The sequence below is a fragment of the Mauremys mutica genome, chromosome 1 (genome assembly GCF_020497125.1).
Source record: "Mauremys mutica isolate MM-2020 ecotype Southern chromosome 1, ASM2049712v1, whole genome shotgun sequence".
Taxonomy (NCBI): domain Eukaryota; kingdom Metazoa; phylum Chordata; order Testudines; family Geoemydidae; genus Mauremys; species Mauremys mutica.
In genome coordinates, this window is record NC_059072.1 from 216,730,380 (window position 1) to 216,748,509 (window position 18,130).

General features: G+C 40.8%; 1 protein-coding gene across 20 annotated transcripts in view; it reads left to right on the top strand.

Moving 5' to 3' along the window:
• Positions 1-18,130, top strand: part of DMD (dystrophin) — a 2,044,659-nt gene that overhangs the window by 1,570,472 nt on the left and 456,057 nt on the right. The window lies entirely within an intron of this gene.

Here is an 18,130-nt window from a genome sequence, read left to right on the forward strand (position 1 = left end):
AGCGATTAAAAAAAATAATCACAATTAATTGCACTGTTAAACAATAGTAGAATACCATTTATTTTTGGATATTTTCTACATTTTCATATATATTGATTTCAATTATAACAGAATACAAAGTGTATACTTTATATTTATACAAATATATGCACCTTGTAAAACAAAACTTACAAATGTAGAATTATGTACAAAGAAATACTGCATTCAGAAATAAACAATGTAAAACTTTAGAGGCTACAAGTCCACTCAGTCCTATTGCTTGTTCAGCCAATCACTCAGACAAACAAGTTTATTTCCATTTGCAGGAGATAATGCTGCCCATTTCTTGTTTACAATGTCACCTGAAAGTGAGAACAGGTGTTCTCATGGCACTATTGTAGCCAGTGTCACAAGATATTTTCATGCCAGATGCACTAAAGGTTTGTATGTCTCTTCATGCTTCAACCACCATTCCAGAAGAAATGTGTCCATGCTGAGGATGGATTCTGCTTGATAACGATCCAAAAAAGTGTGGACTGACACATGTTCACTTTCATCATCTGAGTCAGATGCCACCAGCAGAAAGTTGATTTTCTTTTCTGGTGGTTCGGCTTCTGTAGTTTCCGCATCGGAGTGATGCTCTTTTAAGATTTCTGAAAGCATGCGCCACACCTCATCCCTCTCAGATTTTGGAAGGCACTTCAGATTTTGGAAGGCACTTCAGATTCTTAAACCTTGGGTCGAGTACCTATCTTTAGAAATTTCACATTGGTACCTTCTTTGTGTTTAGTCAAATTTGCAGCGAAAGTGTTCTTAAAATGAACAACATGTGCTGAGTCATCATCTGAGACAGATATAACATGAAATATATGGCAGAATGCAGGTAAAACAGAGCAGGAGACATACAATTCTCCCCCAAGGAATTCAGTCACAAATTTAATTAACACTTTATTTTTTTAACGTGCGTCATCAGCATGGAAGCATGTCCTCTGGAATGGTGGCCAAAGCATGAAGGAGCATACAAATGTTTAGCATATCTGGCACATAAATACCTTGCAACACCAGCTACAAAAGTGCCATGTGAATGCTTGTTCTCACTTTCTGGTGACATTGTAAATTAAGAAGTGGGCAGCATTATCCCCTGTAAATGTAAACAAACATGTTTGTCTTAGCAATTGGCTGAACAAGAAGTAGAACTGAGTGGACTTGCAGCCTCTAAAGTTTTGTATTGTTTTGGGTTTTGTTAGTGCAATTATATAACAAAAAAAAATCTACATTTGTAAGTTTCACTTTCACAATGAAGAGATTGCACTACAATACTTGTATGAGGAGAATTGAAAAATACTGTTTTGTTTATAATTTTACAGTGCAAATATTTGTAATAAAAATAATAATATAAAGTGAGCAGTGTGTCCTTTGTATTCTGTGTTGTAACTGAAATCAATATATGTGAAAATGTAGAAAAAAACATCCAAAAATATGTAATAAATTTCAATTTGTATTCTATTGTTTAAAAATGCGATTAAAACTGCAATTAATCGTGATTATTTTTTTTTAGTTGATTGTGTGAGTTAACTGTGATTAATCGACAGCCCTAACTAGTTATTCTCATATTATAGACATTGAAATGGAGTCACAGAAAATGAAGTGCCTCATTCAAAACCACACAGGAAGGGAATATGGAAGTAAAACTCAGAAATAGAGTTATCAGATTTTTCAGCTTGCTATCAGTTCTGAAACACTAAAAAAAATATCAATTTGGAATTTTGGCCAAATCAAAAACATCAGAAAAATTTAGTTTCTGGTTGAACAAAAAGTGTTTTCTTCAACCCAAAATGAAGCAATTTATTTGGACTTGAGGCATTTTTAACCTTTTTAAATAAAAGCAAATGAAGGTGGTGGCGAAGGCACTGTCCTTATTCCCAATAGCCAGGGCACTTCCCTGGGATGTGCGAGACCCACTTTTAAATCCCTGTTCTGGAGCAAGGACTTAACAATGGTACTCAACTGTCAGGAGTTCTTCCTGACAGTTGAGTACCCTAACCACTGGGCTATTGGCTGTTGGGGTGAGGGAGCCTTTTTAGTCTCTTCTGTTGAAACTGTTCCACTTTGTATCAGTCACCCTCACCATCAGGCTATAAAGTCATTTTCTCTCTCTTGCTGTCTCTCACCTAGTGACTGTTCAAGTATTACAGCAAAACAGCTTCAACATGAGAAATTTAGAGAGACCTACAGTGAATAGCTAATACTGGCAGCTAGAATACTCACGTGAGATGGGGGAAGTACTCTCCAAAGCAGAGATTCAAACTTGTGACTCCCACATCATAGAAATGTAGGACTGGAAGGGACCTCCAGAGGTCATCAGGTCCAGAACCTTGCACTCATGGCAGGGCAAAGTATTATCTAGAGCATCTCTGTCTAACCTGCTCTTAAAAATCTCCAATGACAAAGATTCCACGTATTCTCTAGGCAATTTATTCCAGAGCTTAACCACCCTGACAGTTAGGAAGTTTTTCCTGATGTCCAACCTAAACCACCCTTGCTGCAAATTAAGCCCATTGCTTCTTGTCCTATCCTCAGAAGTTAATGAGAACAATTTTTCCCCTCCTCCTTGTAACAATCTCTTATGTACTTGAAAACTGTTATCATGTCCCTTCTCAATCTTCTCTTCTCCTGACTAAACAAACCAATTTTTTTTCAATCTTTCCTCATAAGTCATGTTGTCTAGACTGTTAATCATTTTTGTTTCTCTTCTCTGGACTTTCTCCAGTTTGTCCACATCTTTCCTGAAAATGTGGCACCCAGAACTGGACACAATACTCCAGCTGAGGCCTAATCAGCGCAGACTAGAGCGGAAGAATTATTTCTCGTGTCTTGCTTACTACATTCCTGCTAATACATCCCAGAATGATGTTTGCTTTTTTTGAACAGTGTTATACTGTTGACTCATATTTAGCTTGTGATCCACTATGAGCCACAGAAGCCTTTCCGCAGTCATTTCCCATTTTGTTTGTGTGCAACTGATTGTTCTTCCAAAGTGGAGTACTTTGCATTTGTCCTATTGAATTTCATCCTGTTTACTTCATAGGGAGTAACCACTGGGAAATTGTGTATTGCCATTTTTGCACTTTTTTTTTCATTTTTGCCAAAAAAAAATTATTCAAATTGATACAAATTCATTAAATGTTTTGGTTGACCCAAATCTGCATTTTTCAATGGAAAAAATATTTTTGCCCAGCCCTACCCAGGGATTACTGGCTCCCATTCCTGTGCCAGTCCCTCATGTTGCCTGCTTTACTATATATGTTACCTATTAAAAAATCTAAATGTGAATGGTAATTAGAAAAAGTTTATTGCCTTTAACAGATATTTATAGAAACTAGAGTTTATCAAAACAGCTGTATGGCAGTGATTTTATCTCTGCCATACAGCTCTCTGAATGATCTCTCTGAAATCTATGAAAGGGAATAAAAAAATCAAGTCATAAACATCATTGTTTTAATAAAATTGCCTTAATACTGCATAGGTTTAGTCTTCATTGTAAAAAATAGGAACAGAAAAGAAATAGAAGCTCATAAAAATGAGTTCTTTTGTTTGAAGCTTTTTTTCACCCTTACTTCATTATCTATATGAAATTGCAGGAGCTACAGAACTTAGAAAAGACTCATCTGGATAAAGAGAAGTTTGTTTAATATTTCTGTAATGTTATATTAAAATACCTTTTCCTTCCATCGTGGTTTATGACTTCTACATTTGGAAAAATCCAAGTATAATAATTAAATTTTGTCCTAAGGAAATCTAAAAATCCCTTTGCACTTATAATATCCTTGGTAGTACGTTTTGTTGTAACTCTTCTGTGTGCTATTCATTATTCTGCATAAATACCAGCTCCAAAATGTTTCACTTTAGCATAGATCAGAATTTTTGGTTCTTAAAAATAAAGTTGAATATATGTATAGCCAATTCAGATATTGTGAAATTCTATTTAATTTAGTTGGGCTTTTTAATTAATTTTTTGTTTGTTTTCCATTTGTGTGTGTGTGTGTGTAATATATAATAAGCTGACTTCTGGTTTTGGTCAAGACTGGAAATAGAACCACCTAAATTGTATTTTGCTGGAACCAGGAAGTTCCAGAAAGTTTGCATAAGTATATTTTCCTGATTAGTGTCCCAGCCCCAGTTTCTAAGCTGAATATAAGTTTGAATAACCTTTTAAAGTTTGCCTTCACTACTGATTTATAGCCCAATTGTGTGGTTTGGCTACTGGCCTAAGTATGTAGTAGTGTGGAGATACCAAAATAAATTACATTAGCTTTAAAGTATTGTGTGAAAAATAACTTCTTAATGGTCTAAAGAATCTCTTTCTCAGGGACTAGACGAAGCAAAAGAAACAAGTGTACATTTTCAGTAGCTGGGTTTAAGTAATGAACTGCCAAAACATTTTTGATAAGTAAATTAGGTTATGTTGCATTCAATGCATACATAATGACAGTAAATAAAAGCATTTCAAGGAACTTTATTTTGACCACTAATCACACTATTGGAACTAGATGATTTCCATTTGAAATGCATTTTGACTATGACTCTCTAAAACAAATCACAAACACGTGAATAATTTATAGAGAAAATCTTCAAAAATGTTTGTTTATTTTTTGAAGAACATAACCATACATTATTGGCTGTTAAAAAAGAGCCGTGCTTGAAATATGGTGAAAAGAGTCTGTGTGTGCAGCTACATAAAAATAAACATATTTTTATTGAATACCTTGTTGTATCTGACAGCTTTATAGGAAAAATCATCAACTTATCATTCACTTCTACATGAAATTGTATGCAGCTCTCGTAGTGAATTACTGTGGTGCTGTTGTTCTCAATGTCTTAATAAAATAGATATCTTTATTACAATGTCATCCATATGATTTTTCTCACAGCTACTGAATCCTTAAAACCATGACCACTTGGGTGGAAAAAAAATCAAACACGTATAATCCAGAATTTGTCATCCAGTAGTCAGCCCTTTCAGGTTACAAAGATGTGCTTTGCACGTGTAATTTGTTTTGAAAATTAAGATATTGATCTTTTTATGGCTGTATTGTTGAAGAAACCCAATATAAATCTTATTCCACATATTTCAAGAACTTATTAGAAAACTGTAGTTTCCTGGGTAGCTTCCATAAAATTTAATACCTATTAATCATCTGACCCTTTTCTTTACAATTAAAATTACTAGGCCTCAATTATGCCTCCTATGAAGCTTACCTGTGCTGCGGAAGTGGAAGGAGTGCACTACCTGAGTGCCAATGTCAGTGAGAAATACATCTTCGAAAGGATTAATGCATCTTGGGTGCTGGGAGAAGAATCCCTTGCTAACCTTTGAAATCACTTTCCCTACACATCCCTAGCTGCAGCCCAGACACATTCCCTTCTGGTTCTGTGTAGCAAAAGTGAGCTGGGACCTTTAAGAGGGGATGATGCCTAGTGAGGGGTGGTATTGGATTGCTTGGCCCTTTAAGAACAGGTATCCTATAGTTCCCTGGAGGATCTGGGAAATTTTAATTCCTGAAGGCCAACTGACAATTCCATGACCCTTCATAGTGTATAAGGGAAGCCTGTGGCTCAATAGACAAAGATAGTGGAATGATACTCTGCATTTACTCGTAGGGGAAACCTGACCTGAAGGTGACCTCTCTACTAAGAAAGTTTGAAATCAGCCAGGAAAGAGAATCCAGTGAAGAGGCCTAGGCAAGAGAAGAGCTCCCTTTCTTGGGGAATTGGGGGCATTATAGGGAAGCCAGAGGAAGAGTTGCATAGGAAGAGGCCCTGGGATGAAGAATTGTAGGAAGCTATTCAGTCTCTGTGGTCAGGACCAGAAAAGAGAAACTCTGAACAGAGGAGTGTGCTTCTTTGAGAGACAGTACTTAAAACATGATTTAGAATGTTTTATTGTGTAAGCAAGTGATCCTGGGCAGTGAAGTGTAACTGGGAGAAAGATCCAGATAAACTTTCCTCTTCCAAGTAGGGGCCCAGAGTCAGTACTTTCAGTTCATTTACATTGTAGTCAGGGAATGGAATTTGTCATAATCTGCTAGAAGACCTAGGATTTGAATAGCCAGACATATAGCCAGTGCATCGGTGTTTGGTTGTTTGTTGTTATTTCTTTTTAACTTTGGTGACCATTTCTCTTCTTTGGGACCCTGCTTCTCTGGAGAAGTGGACTATCATGAGGCTGGGACAAGTCTGGAAAGGTACCATTGATCTGTGTGGCTAAGGAAGGGCAGAGACTTAATTTAGCTTGAGAAGACCAAAGATTATTTTCACTGGACAGTTTTGGGGTGGAGGGGTTGGCTTTATGACTTGATTAGAGGGCCAGGTCATCTAACCCTCTCTAAACATCAACCTACCTGGCCACCAGGTGTTGACTGGAGACCACCAATCAGAAGAGGGGAAACTGATGCAAAGAGGTGAAAATCTTATGTACAGTCTGTCAACACTAGTGGCTCCTGCCTTCTCTGGTGTTCCTTAGTTTCTGTGGCCACAGGACTGGCCTCTGCATAGGCATGCTAGAGGTGGAAAGGGCTCTCTCCCCTTTTAGTGCATCTTCACTAAAGGAGGCATAATTCAACATACCTCTTATAGACAGAAATATGACTTTGTTGTTGTTTATGCCTTTGTGGTGTCCTTTTGGCTTTTGTGGGAGTCATGCATCTCCTTACATGATTAAAGTTCCACGTGCATGTGTTGTTCCTCTGGAGTTTGAACAAAATGCTGAGTGGTATCCTTTCCTAAAAATATTGTATACCTTGTTCTCCTGGGCCTCAGATTTCTAATTTAGTTTAAAATAATCAATGAATCCAAAAGGAAGTAAATATATTCAGTATACATCAGGGATTAATTGCAAAAACACAAACCAAATGTATCTGAAGACAGAAACAGGCTGGGTCAGACTCAAGGACCAGCTATTCCACTGTCCTGTCTCTGATAGTGACCTGTACCAGATGTTTCTGAGGAAAGTTAATCTGAATCCCTCTTAGGCTTCTTTTTTTCCTCTGATAGTTAGAGAATGGCTTCAGAACCGAAGCATGAGGTTTACTATACCTTTAGAATTTGTATGAGGATATCTTATTTTATTGAAAGAAATAGCTGACTAAGCCTCAGTGGTATATTTAAAATCTGTGTGAAAGCAATGGTTTATTTTAAAGGCTTCAAAGGATGTCTAAACTGTATCTGCACTGAGAATTCCTATTTACAGTATTGTATGGGGAAAAAAAGAGAAAATAAATGTTTTTAATTAAATATGGTTGAAAAACTGGATTTTTTTTAAATCTTGTGCTAAGTTTAACTAAAGCTTATCTAAAATACTGTATAATCTGAAAACAGTAAAGATTGGCAAGAGTTCCACAGTAGAAATGTATCCATAACATGATGAAAGAGCCTTTTATATGACTCACTTGTGGCCAACCATATAAAAGAGATTACAGTCCTAAATCTCTCAGCCCCTATTATTATGTTTTCCTGTATGTAGTTCAGTAGGATAGACATCACGACCTGCTAATTCAGAAATGCTGCTTGCCTGTCACATACCTAAATAAAGATGAATAGAAACACAAGTTTATTTTCTGCAATTCCGGTGTGAATTTAGGTATTCAATGGACACTTCAAATGGGCTGCAATTCTAGGTGTGCAATTTTGTGGGACCGTAGACAGATATATCGCAGAAGTGTTCCTTTTTCTACAGTCAATCAGCCACCTGGCAAATGGAATTTTGAGAGAAGTTTTGGCCTTTATGTGCACAAAAAGCCATTCTAGTAATGCAGCTTTGGGTTACTGAGGAAAATTTAGATTTGATCAAAGTTAATAAATACAGCATGAAAGATTATTCATATTAACTGCTAAAATGAGTAGAGTTACCCATTGAGAGCAGCCTATGAAGGAGCCAATATTGGTGGAAAACGTCCTCAGTTACAAATTTAATTATAGGTAGGGCTGTCGATTATTCACAGTTAATTCACATGATTAACTCAAAAAATTAATTGTGATTAATCGCAGTTTTAATTGCACTCTTAAGCAATAGAATGCCAATTGAAATTTATTAAATATTTTGGATGTTTTTTCTACGTTTTCAAATATGTTGATTTCAATTACAACACAGAATACAAAGTGTATAATGCTCACTTTATCATTTTTACAGTGCAAATATTTGTAATAAAAAAATAAACAAAAGATATAGTATTTTTCAATTCACCTCATACAAGTACCATGGTGCAATCTCTTTACAGTGAAAGTGCAACTAACAAATGTAGATTTTTTTTATGTGACCAAGATTCCAGGGGAGCCAGCTGAGGTCACTCAGTTAGGGTGAACTGCAAAGAGTGGGGCAGCCAATCCCACAAACCTGGTGGATATTCCAATACTTAGATTTACCAAGCCAGCACAAATTAGCTTCTATTATACTTCACTGGTTACTCAGTAGTCAACAACACACTTCCCTTTAAATAGCCCAGCCTCATACCTCCACTTAGACACCCAAGTCAAAGATGATGAGGATTACTGAAAATCTTATTCATCATATGAAAAAGTTCTACCAATCCCAAAGGATTGGACATAATACCTCTCAGGTTAATGAATATTCCAGATCTTACCCAAATACATGCTTACAGACAATTCTTATCAACTAAATTAAATTTATTAAAGAAACAAGAGAGAGCATTTGTTTAAAAGATCAGTATACATACAGACTTGAGTACAATTCTTGAGGTTCAGATTCATATCAGAGGGCTTGGCTACACTTACAAGTTGCAGCGCTGGTGGAGGCTTTCCAGCGCTGCAACAACACCCCGTCCACACTTGCAGAGCACAACCAGCGCTGCAACTCCCTGGTTGCAGCGCTGGCTGAAAACCCATCCCGGCAGGGGTATAAGGAGTGCAGCGCTGGTGATCCAGCGCTGCCCAGCAGGTGTGGACACTCACCAGCGCTTTACCTGTCCTCCAGGGAATAAGGAGGTATCCCAGAATTCCTGTTCAGCCACTCTGCACATCAGTTTGCACTCTACTGCTCTTGCCTCAGGTGACCCGCCCTGTAAATGCCCCGGGAAATTTAAAAATCTCCTTCCTGTTTGCTGCAGCCAGGTGTGGAGTGCAATCAGTTTTAATCAGTTACAGGTGACCATGCCTCCACGCGGCAAACGAGCCCCAGCATGGAGCACTGGTGAATTGCAGGACCTCATCAGTGTTTGGGGTGAGGCATCTGTTCAGGCACAGCTGCGCTCCGGCCGTAGGAATTACGATATCTTTGAGCAGATATCAAGGGCCATGCTGGATCGGGGCCATGATCGGGACGCAGTACAATGCAGGGTGAAAATTAAAGAGCTGCGGAGTGCCTATTACAAAGCCCGAGAGGGGAATCGACGATCCGGAGCTGCTCCCACGACCTGCCGTTTTTACAGGGAGATGGATGAGATACTTGGGGGTGACCCCACTGCCAATCCCAGGATAACGATGGACACTTCTGAGCAGGCTGGGGGACAGGAGGAGGAGGCGGAGGAGGCGGCGGAGGCGGAGGCGTGGGGGGGGGAGGAAACCGCGAGTGAAGCTCCTGGCATGGGGGAAGAAACCGCAGATTCCCTGGAGGCATGCAGCCAGGAGCTCTTCTCAAGCCAGGAGGAAAGCACCCAATCGCAGCAGCCAGCAGTTGCAGAAGGACAAGCAGAGGAGCGTGTTACCGGTAAGCGGCTTTTATTTTCTGGGTGAAATGTTTCTGGAGAGGAGGGGGGGTTATGGATGCATGCATGCCAGCCTCTAGATGTGGAATAGCCCGTTGATGTGGTCTATCACGTCGCGGTAATCTGCCTCAGTTATCTCAGCAAAAGCTTCATCCAGAGCGTGGGCAATATGCCTGCGCAGGTTTATAGGCAGAGCCACTGTGTCCCTTGTCCCAGTGACGGTGACGCGTCCGCGCCACTCTTCTGCCAGTGGTGGGGGGACCATTTCTGAACACAGGCAAGCCGCATAGGGTCCCGGGCGGAATCCACATTGCTCTAAAAGAGCCCCCCGCTGTTCCCTAGTGACTCGCAGTAGGGAAACATCTTCCAGGATTAAGTCCTGTGAAAAATGTTGGGAGACTCTTTAGTGAAGAGATAGGGAGATAAGATCACCCCTGCATCTGCATCTTCATTTCACTCAAACCCTCTAGCACTCCAGATTACCCGAAGCAACCAGCTCCCCTCTATCACCCAAGCCCCACTTCTCCCCATATAAGCACTGCTCACTCACCATGTCGTGGCTTCTGTAGTGTTATGCGTGTGGGTAAAAGAATGCTTAAATAAGAACTCACTCCCTCAGTGTAACAATTCATGTCTGGAGATAGTGGATACAATGCTGCCCGTGTTAAATGTTGTCATTTCTGTTTCTACAGTGACCTTGACTACTGGACTGCCCAGATGTTCAACATCACAGAGGCTTCAAAATTTGAGAAAAAATCCCCGAAAGAGCAAAGAAGACATGCTGAAAACTGTTCTTAATCAGTCTGCTCGAGAGAGTAAGGACTTGAAGGATTGGCGAGAGAAAGAAAGCAGGACACGCAAGAGAAATGCAGTGGCCAAGAGGAAAACCACGGAGCGGCTGCTAAGCATCCTGGAGCGCCAAGCGGAGTCTATAGAGTCACTCGTTGCCATGCAAGCAGAGCACTACCGTGCTACTCCCCCACCCGCCCCGTCCTTTGTGCCTTGTGCCCCAATGTCAGCTCAAACCACCTTTCCCCAGCATCCAGGTTCTTACCACCACCAGCTGCCTCCAACACCTGTATGTTCCCCAACCAGCCCTGATACCTACCACCACCCTTACCCTCTGCATTCAACCCCCATCACCATGCAGTATATGAACCCTGAAGTGCAGGATTCATTAAACAGCAATCCAGACAGGGCATATGCAAACTTGTGACTGTACAGTTCACCAACCCACACCCCTGCCCTCTTGTGTTCATGAAATGTTGTGTGTCTGTCTGTCTGTCAAGGAAGTTTTTTTCTTTTCAATAAAACAATTCTTGGCTTTGAAAACAGTCTTTATTATAGCAGATAGTGAAAGATACCTTAGCCCAGTAAAGAAAGAGGCACTACAAATCATATTATTATTATGGATAATAGAATAACAGTGTAAGCAGTGCAATTCACTCCCATGCAAGGCAGCAAACATTATTGTTGGCTTTCAGCCTCAAATTCTTCCCTCAAGGCATCCCTAATCCTTGTAGCCCTGTGCTGGGCCTCTCTATTAGCCCTGCTCTCTGGCTGTGCATATTCAGCCTCCAGGACTTGAACCTCGGTGGTCCATGCCTCACTGAATGTTTCACCCTTCCCTTCACAAATATTATGGAGGGTACAGCAAGCGCATATAACCGCGGGGATGCTGCTTTCCCCCAAGTCTAGCTTCCCATACAAGCAACGCCAGCGGGCTTTTAAACGCCCAAAAGCACACTCCACAGTCATTCTGCACCGGCTCAGCCTGTAGTTGAACCGGTCCTTGCTCCTGTCAAGCTTCCCTGTATAGGGTTTCATGAGCCAAGGCAGTAACGGGTACGCGGGGTCTCCAAGGATCACAGTGGGCATTTCGACATCCCCTACTGTGATCTTCCTGTCTGGGAAAAAAGTCCCTGCCTGCATCTTCCTGAACAGGCCACTGTTCCGAAAGATGCGTGCATCATGCACCTTTCCAGGCCAGCCTGTGTAAATGTCAATGAAACGCCCGCGGTGATCCACAAGCGCCTGGAGAACCATAGAGAAATACCCCTTCCGATTAACGTACTCTGATGCCAGGTGGGGGGGGGCCAGAATAGGAATATGCGTCCCATCTATTGCCCCTCCACAGTTAGGGAAACCCATGTGTGCAAAGCCATCCACAATGTCCTGCACGCTCCCCAGAGTCACGGTCTTTCTTAGCAGGATGCGATTAATTGCCTTGCAAACTTGCATCAAAACGATTCCCACGGTCGACTTTCCCACACCAAACTGGTTCCCGACCGACCGGTAGCTGTCTGGAGTTGCCAGCTTCCAGATTGCAATAGCCACTCGCTTTTCCACCGTCAGGGCAGCTCTCAATCTTGTGTCCTTGCGCCGCAGAGTGGGGGCGAGCTCAGCACACAGTCCCATGAAAGTGGCTTTTCTCATACGAAAGTTCTGCAGCCACTGCTCGTCATCCCAGACTTCCATGACGATGTGATCCCACCACTCAGTCCTATGTTCACGAGCCCAAAAGCGGCGTTCAACGGTGCTGAGCATTTCCGTAAATGCCGCAAGCACTTTAGTGTCACACGCGGCAGGCAAATCCATATTGATATCATCGTCGGAATCCTCACTGTCACTTTGGAGCTGAAGGAATAGCTGGACTGCCAAACGTGTTGTGCTGGTGACACTCATCAGCAGAGTCCTCAGCAGATCGGGCTCCATTTGCCACAGAAATCGCGATTCACACAGAGAGTAACAGAAAGACACTCACAATGGCGCCAAACGCTGCTGGAAAGAGTGAATGCTGGGATGTGAAGCGATGCACCACGGGGCGCTGGCAAACAGGAAGCGGAATGACCCGCACACTTCCTTCCCCTTCCCACAATACTCAGCGCCAAAACGGCGCCAAAACGGGACGAGGTGCTCTGTGGGATAGCTGCCCACAATGCACCTCTCAATACAGCGCTGGAAAGTGCTGCAAGTGTGGCCACACTGCAGCGCTGGTAGCTGTCAGTGTGGCCACACTCCAGCGCTGGCCCTTCCACAGCTGCATGACCAGCGCTGTAACTCCCAGCGCTGCAACTTGTAAGTGTAGCCAAGCCCAGAGATGGTGAGCTTTATAGTTGCAAAGAGTTTTTAGAATTTAGTCCATAGGTTATAGTCCAATGTCCACTATCATACTCAGGGAGGTCCAGTAAGCACTGGGATCAGTCCTTATGGCTTAGGCTTCACCTGCACGAAGTCTCAAGAAGATCTGAGATAAAAAGGATCTGTACCCAAGCCATTTTTTTATACAGTTTCAGGCCTTCTTTGACAGGTTGGGGTCCCTCAGTGAACAATAGGCACTCATTTCCTAAGCATTGCCAGTAGTTATTCACACAGATTAACATAAGGCAATTGCCTGTTTTTCCACCATTCATAGATGATTTGCTATCCATTTGAAAGAAAGAGGAATACAGCGATATATTATGTTTACAGTTCATTTAAATGTTAAGATGTACTTTTGATCTCTGAATTAACAGAATACAGCATAGACAGGGACTTTTTGATTACATTATTGACCTCTACCAAGATATATGTAAATACCCAAAACCACAAACATTATCTCCCCATGTGTTTTTACGGATCACGCATCTAAGTTACATAACTTCACTCAAAAACAAAATAATGTAAAACTTTAGAGCCTAAAAGTCCACTTGTCCTACTTCTTATTCAGCTAATTGCTAAAACAAACAAGTTAGTTTACATTTACAGGAGATAGTGTTGCCGGCTTCTTATTTACAATATCACAAGAAAGTGAGAACAGGCATTCACATGGCACTTTTGTAGCCAGTATTGCAAGGTATTTACATGCCAGATATGCTAAATATTTGTATGCCCCTTCATGCTTCGGCTACCGTTCCAGAGGACTTGCTTCCATGCTGATGACGCTCATTTTAAAAAAGAAGTCTTAATTAAATTTGTGACTGAACTCCTTCAGGGAGAATGGTATGTCTCCTGCTCTGTTTTACCTGCATTCTGCCATATATTTCATGTTATAGCAGTCTCAGATGATGACCGAGCACATGTTGTTTATTTTAAAAACACTTTCACTACAAATTTGACAAAACATGAAGAAGGTACCATTGTGAGATTTCTGAAGATAGCTGCAGCACTCGACCCAAGGTTTAAGAATCCGGAGTGCTTTCCAAAATCTGAGAGGGATGAGGTGTGGAGCATGCTTTCAGAAGTCTTAAAAGAGCTTTGGATCATTATCGAGCAGAACCCATCATCAGCATGGACACGTCTTCCAAAATGGTGGTTGAAGCATGAAGAGGCATACAAACCTTTAGCGCATCTGGCATGTAAATATCTTGCGATGTTGGCTACAACAATGCCGTATGAATGCCTATTCTCACTTTCAGGTGATATTGTAAATAAGAAGCGGGCAGCATTATCTCCTGCAAATGTAAACAAACTTGTTTGTCTTAGAGATTGGCTGAACAAGAAGTAGGACAGAGTGGACTTGTAAGCTCTAAAGTTAAAGTCTTTTATTTTTGAATGAGGTTATTTTTTGTACATAATTCTATATTTGTACATTAAACTTCCATGATAAAGAGATTGCATTACTTGTATGAGATGAATTGAAAAATACTATTTTCTTCTGTTTTTACAGTGCAAATATTTGTAATAAAATAAATATAAAGTGAGCACTGTACACTTTGTATTCTGTTATAATTGAAATCAATATATTTGAAAATGTAGAAAACATCCAAAATATTTAAATAATTTTTATTTTATTATTGTTTAACAGTGTGATTAAGCAATTAATCATGCTTAATTTTTTTAATCACTTGACAGCCCTAATTATAGGAATATATTTGCCAGTCCCGTTGCAATCTTCAATGGGAAGGAATACTGAGTGTACCTTCTGAAGGGGATTTAATGTATGTCCAGCAACGCAAATAGGGAATCACGCTTCATCACTGGACCTGTGGCAGTGTTGTCTTCTTTAAAAAAAACAAAACACCACCGCTCTGGTTGACCCAGATAGTATAACTTTTTTTTCTCAGATGTGGCCTCCCAGGTCTCAGCGAGGCAAGTGAGGTGTGATTGGATTCGCAGGGGACTGACCAATCCCTGAGGTCCTGATGAGGAAAACATTTGTGCTCAGCCATACATTATCCTCTTCTTCCCCCTTCATTCTTTACTGTTCCTTAGAGCACACTTAGGAAGTGTGCCTCGAACAAGGGGATTGGGGGGAGGGAAGGGGTTGGGAAGCTGATTGGCTCACACAAGGGGATCCCTGTATTTAAAGCTTTGCTGGGCATCCATCAGACAATCTTGCTCTTGTTGCTATTTCTGCCTTGTTCTCCCTGCCGATAGGTGAGATAATGCTATGCCGTGTTTCCAGGATACGGTGTGTCTGATCAGATTGTTTTGGGATCAGGAATGATTTTTTTCCCTCTGAGTCAAGCTGGCAAGGTTTTTCAGGGGGCATGGAGCAGAGGTGGTTTGCCCTCATGTCAGCATCCCAGAGGCTCAGCTTTATAAGAAGAGTAAGAATAGGACTTTAATGTTAGGGAGTAATGTGGGACTGTCTAGTTAATCCCAACCTGTGGCCTGTGTCCAGTGCAAATAAAAAGACTGGGTTCCAGAGCAAATGAATAAGAAAGGTAGATGACTAGTCGCACACAACTTAGAATTCCACTGGGATTCTAAACTTAGTGCTGGGTAAATACATGTTTTTTTTTAAGGTTAAAAATTCTCTTTATAGGAGGTTTGTGGGTTTGATGTAAATATTACTGGGTGAAATTCTACAGCCTGTGTTATGCAGGAGGTCTGTCTAGATCAGAGGTTGCCAAACTGTGGGGAACGCCCTGCTTAAGGGGAAACATGATGAAGTTAACGGGGGAGGGGTGGTGAGCAGCAGGGGTAGAGGTTCTTCCGAGTCAGCTGCATTCTGCTGACCCCTACTGGCCCCACCTGGTGGCACTGTTAGGAGGCTGCTGCCCTTGCTTGACTGGAAATTTTGCCCAGGTTTGGGGAGGCAGCTTTGCTTAAGTTTGGATCAGGCAGGCAGCTTGGCAGCATTGAAGTTCATGAAGAGCTTCCCTGGCAGCTGCAAATGGTCTTGTTGGGCTCAGCAGCAGGTATGAAGCAGTTACAGCTGAGCACCCAGTATCCACTCTTGACGGGTGTGCATGGGGGAGAGGGAGAGAGTAAACTGGGGGCACCCCAATCTCCCCACCTCCTGCAGGAACCCAATGCCTATTCCTGCATCCCCCAGACACCCAGCACTCACTATACCCTGTATCTTTCCAGGCACCCACCCCAACACCCTGCTTCCTACTCTCCCTGGCATAGCCAATTTATCTGACTGTTCTATGCCTCTCCTGTCTCCTGGATGGGAAGGGAATGCAATAGGGAAGAGAGGGACATGCATGTGGCCTGAATCTCCAAAGGGGAGAAAGCAAAAAAAAAAAAAAAAATTTGGGAACCTCCGGGTAAGATGATTGATAATGATTTCTGCTGACCTTAAAATCTGTGAATCTATCGGTATTTATTTTTTGTATGCGTTAAGTCTATTCCAGATCAAGGGAAAATAATATTTTCTATCCCTTTTTAGCTAAGGCATTTTTTTCTTAACCAACTGCTAGGATATTTTTCTTATCTATGAAGTCAGAAATCCTCACAGAGATTGTGCTATGTGGTTTGAAAGCTTTCCACTGTTTCCTGTAAAGGAGTAAATAAGGTCTGTTTTAACAAAGAAATCACATCTCAGAAAACATGATTACTTTCCTTCTTTCCATGTGCCTGACATAGATTTCTAATATTTTATTTGATTGTTAAAGTTTAATCCATTCATTAGGATTCATAAGGCCAGAAAATTATTTGGCGTTTACTGCTTAGCACCCTCATTGTTCTTTGCATCAATTTGTTCCGCTGTTCAATATTGTCCAGCTAGTTGTCCATGTGAACAAACCTTTGGACAAGATGTCATAATATTTTGTTTGTTTGTTTACTAAGCCTACTTGATTTGGGTTTATTTCTTCCAGGAATGCTCTTAGCGAATATTGAACTGTTGACATTCCTTATTTCTTTACTTGGTGGTGGGATGTAGCTAGCAATTTTTTTCATCAAAATAGGGCATCACCACTTGGGCTGTGAAATAATCTTGAACATTGTCTTTGTTTGTAAATCTTTGGCAAGCTAATAGAATTTTAAATATCAGTTAGAGACAAAGTGGGCAGTGAATTGTTCCATTCATAGCTGTTTTACCTGTTGGAAAACTCCCAAAGGATTGAAGTTGCCAAGAACTGTGCTGTCACACAGGCACTTTGATCTGTACCCAAGCAACTTCATTGATACTTTACATTATTATACACACGTGGCATCCTGTTATTCATATTATTTTAATAATCTGAGCAAACACTGAAAACCCAATCCAGTGGGATTTCTTCAACATGTCTTCAATTTTAAGAGCAACGGAGATACTTATCTCCTGCAATAAACCTTTGAAAAGTCCCATCAGAACAAGGTAAGCAGGACATGTTTGTTTGACAGTATTACATGTCATTCAAATTTATCTGACCAGATGGGTGGATTTCAAGCATTCAGGTCAACTTTTTCCAACTTAGTGCCTAAATTTAAGCAACATATAAATCCATATTCAGGCCAGGTCTACACTACAATGTTTTGATGGCATAGCTATGTTGGTTATATGATTGTCAGAGTGTGTTGAACAGGTCATAGACAAGGTGAAAAATAAATATTAAAATAACAAAAACAAAATAAACGAGGAAATTCATTGTACAGAAAAGAAACACTCAAAATATGGACAAACTATGACTGAATTGGTAGCTTACTGAGAGTATGATGGGTGACATCCAATGTGAATAAAACGGAGCCATATAAAGAGAAAAAACTGTTCTATTTATACAGGGTCATAATTTTTTTTACAGAACGTACAGCAGACTCAGGGCCTGCTCTGCTAAATTACAAGATAAATGTAGATGCAACATTATCAGTGATAATAAGCAAAATGCAGAGTTCTGATGTATGTTTTGGGCAATCTCTCTTATTTTTTAAACAGGGTGCAGACCACAAAGTTGACAGATATATATTGGAATTTACTCATGTATCCCTCAGCTGGGATACATGAATATAGTTTTAGAGCACTCTGCACCACAAGCTGTACTTTGGCTACTCCGGTAGATTTTGTATGGTTCTGGGTTTGCTTGCTCTTTGCAAGTGCAACCTGAGTAAATAGCTGATTAGTTTGAGTAATTCATTCATTTCCTAAGAAACTAGTTGTTGATTTCCAGCATTTGGTGATTGCTTGTTATCTGATATACAGAATGCTCATATAGGTAGTAATACTATTGATTGCTTCTAAAGAAATGTTCTGTGTGCGCCCTTGGTTCTTTTAGTAGCATCAGTATACTGTCAGGGACCTT